This window comes from Mastomys coucha, unplaced genomic scaffold (assembly GCF_008632895.1).
Source record: "Mastomys coucha isolate ucsf_1 unplaced genomic scaffold, UCSF_Mcou_1 pScaffold18, whole genome shotgun sequence".
Classification (NCBI taxonomy): Eukaryota; Metazoa; Chordata; class Mammalia; order Rodentia; family Muridae; genus Mastomys; species Mastomys coucha.
The window spans coordinates 6,430,683-6,439,862 of record NW_022196900.1 but is presented as its reverse complement, the minus strand read 5'-3'; the positions used below and the strand labels follow the sequence as shown (position 1 = coordinate 6,439,862).

The 9,180-nt window shown below is 51.5% G+C and overlaps 1 protein-coding gene across 1 annotated transcript in view; it reads left to right on the top strand.

Annotated features, from left to right (window-relative positions):
* Positions 1 to 9,180, top strand: part of Shb (SH2 domain containing adaptor protein B) — a 111,929-nt gene that overhangs the window by 91,123 nt on the left and 11,626 nt on the right. The window lies entirely within an intron of this gene.

Sequence of the window (9,180 nt, the reverse complement as noted above, 5' to 3'; positions counted from 1 at the left end):
CTCCATCCCTGAGTCCCAGACAGCCTAAGGCCAATCAAGGGCACTGGGGTCCTAGCTTGTTCCTCCCCTTTTATCTTTCTCTCTGAGTTCTTCATGGATTATATTGCTCCTTGAATCTCCATTATTTGGGGACTATGGAGAGGCCACTACAAAAGACCTGAAGCCATGCGTAACAGGACGGGGCCTTGTCAGGCACCAGCCTACAAGTTTGTTGCATGGAGACATACCTTCCCCTAAACCCAAGTAGTAACCTTGAAGATTGCTTGTAGTCAAGTTAAGAAACCTGTTGTCCTAGCCAGGCATGGAGGCACATCCTTTTAATCCCTACACCTGAGAGGCAGAAGCAAGTGCATCTCTTGAGTTTGAGGCCAACCTGGTCTCAACAGCAGGGTGTAGGCCAGTTGGGGTATATCAAGAGACTTTGTAGTCCCAAGACTGTAAAAGCTGTCCTGCCCTTCCACACACTGCTCACCGTATGACTTAACTTAGCAAGTCCCTTCCCTTTTCTGGGTCCATCAGCATGTGTCCCTGTCTGTCTGGCTAGATGAACTGCGCTTCCCGAGCCAGTGGCATCGAGCATGCTGGACAAGAGCACTGTGCCCAGGCAGAGGTCTGGTTTGTTGTACCTGTCCTATCCGATCTCATTGCACAGAACTACTGTATATGGGCCACTCTTGTAGGGTTGGGTCTGTGTTTGTGTAGAGCTGTTAGAGCACCACCCCTGACAGTTAGAGGAGTGTGCTCACCTAGGCAGCCTTTCATTGAAGAAAGAGAGGTGCCTTCCAGAACAGCCATGTTCTGTGACCCTTGCCCACAAGCAGAACAGTTGTGATACTGTGAGTACTGCTGCCAGGGAAAGTACCACCTTGGCCAGCCAGGGTGCAGTATGTGGTTTCTCACGTCCTCCGGCCTGCTGCCAGTGGTCAGGCAGGGGAGCGGCATCCCCACACATACACAGGGTGCAAGCTGACATCGGAATTCCAGCTATGCCATTTCTCAGCCTCTGCCCATTTTCATGTTGGCCTCGGGTCCTTCTGTGAGACAGGTCTATGGGGTAGCCTATCTATCCCCCTGAGACAGGGCCTTCTACCTGTTCCATTCTTTCCTTGGAAGAGTTCTGTGGGAACCCTCTGTACCCAGCACTGGACTATAGGACTCTATATAGAGAGATAGCCAGGCCCAGCTGCAGGGACTCACACTCTGCTCATTCTGACTGAATTTCTGCTTGCAGGACAGCACAGAGAGCTTTGGGCACCTAGAGGTGACCTGTAGAGGGCGGTCACCATCCCCAGGGGCCAGTAGCTGCAAGGCAGAAGCAGCACATGACTCTTAAAGATTTATTTTATTTATATGAGTACAGTGTAGCTGTTTCCAAACACACCAGAAGAGGGCATCAGATTCCTTTACAGATGGTTGTGAGCCACCATGTGGTTGCTGGGAATTGAACTCAGGATCTCTGGAAGAGCAGTGAGTGCTCTTAACCACTGAGCCATCTCTCCAGCCCAGCACATGGCTCTTAAGAGAACCTAGTGTTCCCTGGGCAACAAGGGCATCAGTAGATGGTACAGCCAGGCAAAGATGTGGTGTGTTATGACAAGGCCACTGGCTTGGAGTTCTGTCCTCATCTGTCAGCAGAGTTATGACTTGTGCATACACACGCATGCACATACACACACTCCCTTATATTTGATCAGAGGGCTTAGGGCGTCAGCTGTGGAAGTGTTCTTGCGGATTTATCTAAGTGAGGAAGCAGCCCTGCCAGAGACTCACAATGGATATAACCTGGGAGGCAGTGACTTGCTTGGTCTGGCCTCTCTGCCCCCTCCAGCTCCCTGTGCCTCCCAGTGTCTATACTGCATCCTCCGTCACATTCACACGTGTCATCACTCCCCTGCCATGGTCGACACCCACCCTTGATGCTTGTTAGAGAGCCTCCAAGTGGCTTTATCCTTCGTGGTGCCTTGCTGTAGATGCCTCTCTTGCCACCGTCAGCATGACACATGGACTAGCCAGCCTCACTCCCACCATGGGTCCTGGGCGTGCAGGGTACTTTCTCCAGCCAGGCAGCAAAGCTTGAGGGTTTGGCATTGGAGAGAAAATATCAAAAGCTGACTCCCTCTGCTTTCCCTGGAAAGGCAGTCGGGCCTTGGGGGAGGGATGAGGGTGAAGATCGAGGAGCAGTCTCCTTCAGAGGATTCTTCAGGCACTTGCGACTGTGAGGGCTCTCCCGAAGTTTTTGCAAGAGAATCTGGAGAAGATAGGGGAAAGACAGCAAAGTTTGGTCCAGGTGATGGAGTCCTAATGGGGCAGTGGGGATGGGGTGAGCCCTACTGGGGCGGGATGGGGACCATTCCTGTGGAGCTTGGGATGGGCTACACACACAGTCACACTTCTGAAGCCTTAGCAGGAAGCTGATAAGGACCAAGCCCCACCTCTTCCCACTACACTGGGGCAAGTGGCCCCTTAGAGACCTCACATGATAAGCTTTTGGTTTTCAAGTCCCTAGAGATGGATTGCCTACTACCAGGGATTGGCCTGTTTCTGTCATGCCCCCAACTCCGCCTGAGCATTAGATGCCTTCCTCAGCTTGCATGCTTTGTCCTATTTGGGCCCACTTACTTCTTGAGCTCCATCCCTGCAGGACTTCACAGCCTGGCAAGGAAGACAAGGCACCTGGGAAATATTCTAAAGGTATTAGAGCTTACAGCTTGGAAAAATGCCCTGGGCTGCACAGGAGGGAAGGGACCAGAGCGGGATTGGAAGGACAATAGGCCTTAAAGGGTGGGCCATAAAGGAGGAACAGGCACAAAGCATGCTTAGAAGAGCAAATCCCACAATGAGTTGTGCCCAGGCGTGACATCATCCCGGGTCACCTGGCTAAAGGATGGGTGCCACGGACCGGCCGATCTTAGCCTCCCTCAACCCGCGGGAGAAACGGGGGTCCTAGTCAGGTCGACAAGGCGTAGGCGAAGAAATGACGGCAGAGACAACACATGAAGTATAAGATCTAAATGTATTTCTTAGAAATGGCATCAGACTTTTACAGTCATTGCAAAAGAGAGATGGTAAATCTGGCAGCTCAATAGTTGAGGTACATCTGAGGCTATCTGAAACATACTGGGTCTAAAGCAGCAGCTATCTCCTCTGGATTGGTGTTGTATCCCCCGGGCCCAAGTGCTCTGGGCCCGGGGGAATGCGGATGCATGAATCTGAGTCCTAGCCCGTCTAAGTTCTAGTGCTAGTCCTTCTCCTGGTCCTAGTCCAAGTCCAAGTCCTTCCTCTTCTCCCAGTCCTAGTGCTAGACTGAAGTCAGGTAGGCAAGCGACCCCCACACCAAGGTCAGCAGAGTCTGGTAGCTAGGTGTGAAGCAGGAGGAAGAGGGGTGGAGCCCTCCCTGTTGAGGTATTCTTATGCTGATTCTCTGGTTCTTGCTGGAGGCAGGCAGAGGGGAATCCGGATCTAACACTTTCAGCTAATGTCCTAGAGTGAGAGAAACCTTTCAATTACTCTCTAGTACTTAAAACATTAAACTAGGATAGTTGGAAACATTGTGTCCGCCGGGAGACAATGCCCAATCTTAACCATTTACAAATCATTTCTTGGGGTAGCTTTATGCCTAATTATGAGGGCGTGTTGATGATTGGAAAGACTGATCTGGAACACGTCTGAGTTAGGGGATACCAGCGACTGTCTGAAATCCAGGAGGCACAGATCTCCTTTTGGGGTCTTATTGCCTCTTATCCTTTATCAGGATTTTATCCCCGATATTATGGATGTAACTGGAGTAGACGAGTGTGCGTAGCAGATGGGACTTTATCTCAGAGGACTGAGGAGTCCCTGCAGGGGGGAGTACTGTGATGATCTCTGAGCCTCTTCTGGAATCATCAGTGAACTAGAGACATGAGTGTTGCCAAAGGGAAAGGCCACAGCGTTGGCCTCCTGGGTCCCACATGCTGCCACCCCTGTGTCATCTGTGTTTGCACTGGCAGGGGACCTGCTGTGAAAGGGTTAGCGGTAGCATGAGAACACCCTGGGGTTAAAGCTCAATCAGGCACCTTGGATGGAATTCTGGTTCCAAATCTTTTTCACCAGCCATCTGGTACCAGGCAAGTGGGTTGTCTCCCATGGGCCTCCCTTGACAGGAGGCCTATGGGTAAGAAGTAGGCTAGGCAGGTGAGGTCCACTGTGGCACTGACACACAGTAGGCATTGAGGACATGCTGAGCTCTGTTTCACCCTGTTCTTCCAGAGCCTTTCAGAACTACCCGAAAGTAGCACATGGCACAATAGTATCCTTAAGACTGGGAGTGGGGTGGGCATAGCACTGGGTGACAAACATGGAGGTCTACGTTCAATTCCCACACTGCAAACAAATGATAATATGGCCTGAGGCTTGGTCACACATGCTTCCAGCTTTGTGGACCTGCAGTGGACCACAAGGGCTTTATCTGAGGACAGAGGAAGACCCCTGCATCCTGCAGTGTCAGGTGGGCAGTGTATGAAGGAAGGCCTCTCTGATTGCTTAGGGACATCCCTTTGTATTGCCTGGAGCAGTGGGTTGTGTCAGCTGCTAGATGTCCAGTACCAACCAGTAAATCCTCCCTGGGCTGGAGAGAAGAGTAGGTGGGTGTTGTGGGCCAGGAAGAGCTTAGGAGATGTATTTCAGTTAGGGGTACTTTTTTTTCTTCTCTCCCCTCATTGATTTGTACGGTGAAGGAGAGAGTTTTCAAACAGTAGGCATGTCTGGGACCAGCCAGGCGGGCGAGTGATTAATCTTAGTTTGTTGCTGCTGACAGCCAGGAGCAAGAAATAATAAATGTTTGCAGGGATGGGAGGGGGGCGGTGAGAAGAAGCGAAGCCCTGCATCCAGCAGTGGGGAGCACAGATTTCACTCCCTTCTGCGGAGCCGACATCAGAGTTCCAGGCCCGGGCCTCCAGTGGTGTAGGGCCTACCTAGTTTGTATAAAGCCCAGGCTCAATACCCTGGGCCCTAAAACAAAACCAAATAAGAACCAGGGGAGGCTCCAGAAGTTTCACTGCTCTGACTGAGGCTCCCCCCCTCCAGGTCACACCTGGGCTCCTCAGCAGTTGTTGAGCTCCCTTCATGGTCCCCTAGAGTAGCTTCATCCTGGCTCTCCATCTCTCTGGCCCCTAACAAGTCTCTGAGAGTAAGGGCAAACTTTCCAAGTAAGGTAGTTTGTGTACAGTATCCAGCCAAACACAATCACTACTTGTCTAGGACCCCACATTACCCCACTCTGATCACAGGACCTTGGGCTTTGTCTCTGTATGTCTTGTGGTCTTGTGAGCTGCTAAGCTGGGTGTAAGCTGAAAGACGGGGGATGCAGGAGACAGCAGCAATAGCCCTGTCTGGGCAGGGAAGGAAACTGTCCTAATGAGGATTAGAACAGTTGAGGGTGGAAAGGAGTGAGGGGCAGCAGGCAGGAGCCTGGAGGGGAGGAAGTGCCACTCTCCCATGCATGGTATCCAGCACCCTCTCCAGGAGAGAGGTGGCCCTGTGCAGGCCAAATGCTCTATCTAGCTCTGGACCAACCTGGCTCGGGGCTCTTGCCCCAGTTCCCCAGGTAACTACAGCAGACTGCCTGAGCTTCTGTTTTCTCTCATCTGTGACATGTCTCATGGGCATTTTAATGAAGAGACAGTGAATAAAAATGTCTCACACGTGTATACCTTGAGCCAGAGTCTTGCTGTGTATTGCATGGCTGTCTTTGTAATCTTTGGAAAGCCGAAGGTTATAGGGAAAGTAGACTGTGCCCAGATCCACACTATCACAGTGGAGGCTGGAGAGAAGGTTCAGTGGTTAAGACTCTGAGTCTGAGTATCCATGTGGTAGCTTATAATCTTCTGTAACTCCAGTCCCAGTGGATCTAATGCTTTCTTCCGACCTCTCTGGGCACCAAGCATGCATGTGGCCCACAGTTGGGCATGCAGGCAAACCATCCATACACATAAAAATAGGTAAAGCTTTCAATGAAAAAAAAAAAGGTGTATGTGACTGTAACTAGAACAAACCCTGCACCCCCATAACTGAGAACTTGAGTCTCACAGAGCTAGGGTCAAACTCTTCTGGATTGTGCCAGCTTGGAGACATCATTTGACCTCTCTGACCTGTGCTCCTCTGTGGCTGTAGTGACGACTGTCTCAGTGGCAGGCTCTTTCCTGTCCTCCTCACTGCACTGCTTCCTCTCCAGCTCTCCCACCACATCCTATGCTTTGGGAATCACAGCTTCCCTCCCATCAGAATCTCATTCATGTAGCATGGCTGGACAGGAACGGTGAAGATCCCATGAGCTGGTATCTTGGGATGTCGACAACAGAAAGAGACCCTGTAAATGAAACCAAGGCTCAGAGACAGGATGTTGTTCCCCACCCTCACCCAGCACCTTAGTCGGCATTTGAAACAGGTGAGCTTGGGCAGAGGTAGACAGTGCGGCTCTCAATACATGAAGGATCCCTATCCTTTCAGGATCACTAATGGGAAAGATGATATTCTACTCAATTAATGTGCCTTGTGTTTTCTCCTTCTGGAAGGTTAAAAAAAAGTATTATAATTAAGAAGTGCAGCTTTAGGCAAAGAGACCCTAGCGCTCTTCCGCAGGGGCTTGGGAGAGAATGCTGAGTCTGAAGTGTGCAGATGGCCTCCAGAAGGGAGGATGCATGAGCTGTGTCTGCCAGCCAGCAGACATTACCTGTCAGTGCCCTCAGCGTTCCACCTTGCAGGCCCCAGAGCCTGTGCATCAACAGTTTGGGGTAGTGTGGTAGGTAGAAAAGGTCCAGGCCGGTTCAGAACAATGGGTTCGAATCCTGCCCTATCCCTGGGTAGATGGCGTAGCAGTCCTGGCTCTTCCTTTGGAAAGGGATTCAGACAGACCACAGTTTGCGTTCCCCAGCAAAGCAGGTGGGACGTGTCCAGCATTGAATAGCTCCGGATTACTGAAATCCCACCATGAAGTGGGACATTGGGGACACTAGAAAGGGGGTGGACACTTAAAGTGTAGCTCCCCCTCTGTGCCACTGCCACCAGAAAGCTTTCATTTTTGCAGTCAGCAGAGGTCACATGACTCCACAGCTGTGAGTGAAGCTCAGATTTTAATGCAGCCTGACATTCTTTCTGCCCTGTGGGGTCCACCCCCTTCCTTACCACCAGGAGTGCTCCAGATGTTCCTAGCAGGACCCAGGTCAGGTATCCTCTGGCAGCTTTTCCCAGGCAGTTGTGACATGTCAAACTTGAAGACATAAAAGGTCTGGGGCTTATTAACCCATAGGCGGGCGGTCTGCTTCCTTCTCTGAGTTCAGTCCTCAGTACCAGTGGGGAGATGCAACCCTCTTCCCTCTTTATGGTGGAAAAAGCCAAGCTTAGCTAGAAAACTGCTCCAATACGCCGTGAAACTAGGGGTAGGTCTGCCTGACCCCGGGCTCTGTTTTTTACACACACAGGCACACACACATACACACACACCTACCTCCCTGCTTCCTTCCAATTGTGCAGCTCCCAAGGCGGTGTGTGCTGGTTCTGCCTTGCACTGCCCGTCCTCAAGATTTGGGCCAGGAGGTGATGGCTGTCTGCCCCCCCCCCCCCCCCCCCCCCCCCCCCCCCCAGCCTGCTCCATCCTCCCTTTGTTCCTCCCAGGTCCTCTCCAGCATCTGACCCACCCCGATTACATTTCCAGCAGGCTTTTAATTATCTCCTATCAGCCTGCTTCATCTGCCTATGTGGCTCAGCCACCAGGGGAGGCATTCCAACTGCCCATTCATCAGCAGGAAGATTCCATGGCCTGGACACTTCGCTTCGGAGGTACGGGCTGATCTCTCCAAACCAGAACATTTCTTTCTAATCACACTCATACCAGTTTGTTAAGCATAATGTAGTTAATGAAATTTTGCCAGAGCCATCCAGGAAATGGTTGCTGGGGGCCTTCAGGGACATCCCATGGGATGCTATAGGGAGAGAAGCCATGAGGACAGCTGCAGAGTGTGCCTGCATGAGAAAGAAGAGCCTTGGAGCCAGGTCAGGCATCCCTACCGGGTGGCTTCCCACCTTTGCACCTCTCAGTCCTTGCATAAGGACATGGGAACCTTATGGAATTGTGCTCATCCGTGACGTGGAGATGCTGCACAGATGCATGGGGTCACGGTAGCCTGGGTGCAGACCTCAGGGAGGGGTGCATGGTAGAGGGTTTTGTTTCTCCTAGACCGTGGTAAACAATTCCAGGCTCCCACAGCAAACCCCATCAGCCTTAATCGAGGCATCTGGTGGATCTCAAAGCCACAGCATACAGTAAGACCCCAGGTTATAGACAGGATTTAACTGTTCCCTAGACCCCTGTCAGAGTCAGGAGGTGACACATAGACTCTGCCAGCAGCTTGTCACAGTTGTGTCCCACCTCCCAACTCTGCAAGGTTATGACCCTTCTGAGCCTCACCAGCTCTGTTTCCTTCTCCTGTTTTCCTCATAAATGTTCTTGGTATTTGAGGCAGATTTATAAAATCACGAAGCAGGTTTTACAGTCCTCACCTTTGCTGCCATAGCTCAAAGCTGGACCGTGCCATTCGCCTTTGTGTGGCTGTGAGTAAGGTGGGGGTCCCTGGCATGCATGCACATCTCGCACTTCCCCTTAAACCTGCTCATGTCCAGGTAGCCCCCCAATGGGCAGTCCTCCCCGCCCCCCACCTACAAAGCCTTTGCCTCTTTAATCATGCTTGGGCTTTCCCTCTCTGTTTCTTCTTAGGATTACTTCACCCAGGAGGACCATCAGAGTCAGTTGGATTTGGCAAAGCTGACTTACTAAAAATGCTTTAAATAGAGTATCTTTTTTCCCCCACCCCTTTTGAAAGTTTTCCTTTTGAAAATCCACATGTAGCTGATGGCCTCCAAGTGTGGGATTCATGCCACGTTCTCATCCCAGATGCTTAAGGTAGGGGATCCAAACCAGCAGGCAGAAGAGAAGGATTCTGGTGAGATATTAGGGGGCTTCCTGCGGGTGATGGCATATGGACAGGGCCTTGTGGGATACACAGAGTTTGTGTTCGCTTTCCTGTCCCTTATGGCCACAGCACCGGAAAGCAACAACTGCAGGGACGGATGGCTTATTTTGTCTCCGTGGTTTCAGACCCCGGCAGAGAGCAGAGCAGCTCAGTGTGTGATTGGGGGGGGGGGGGG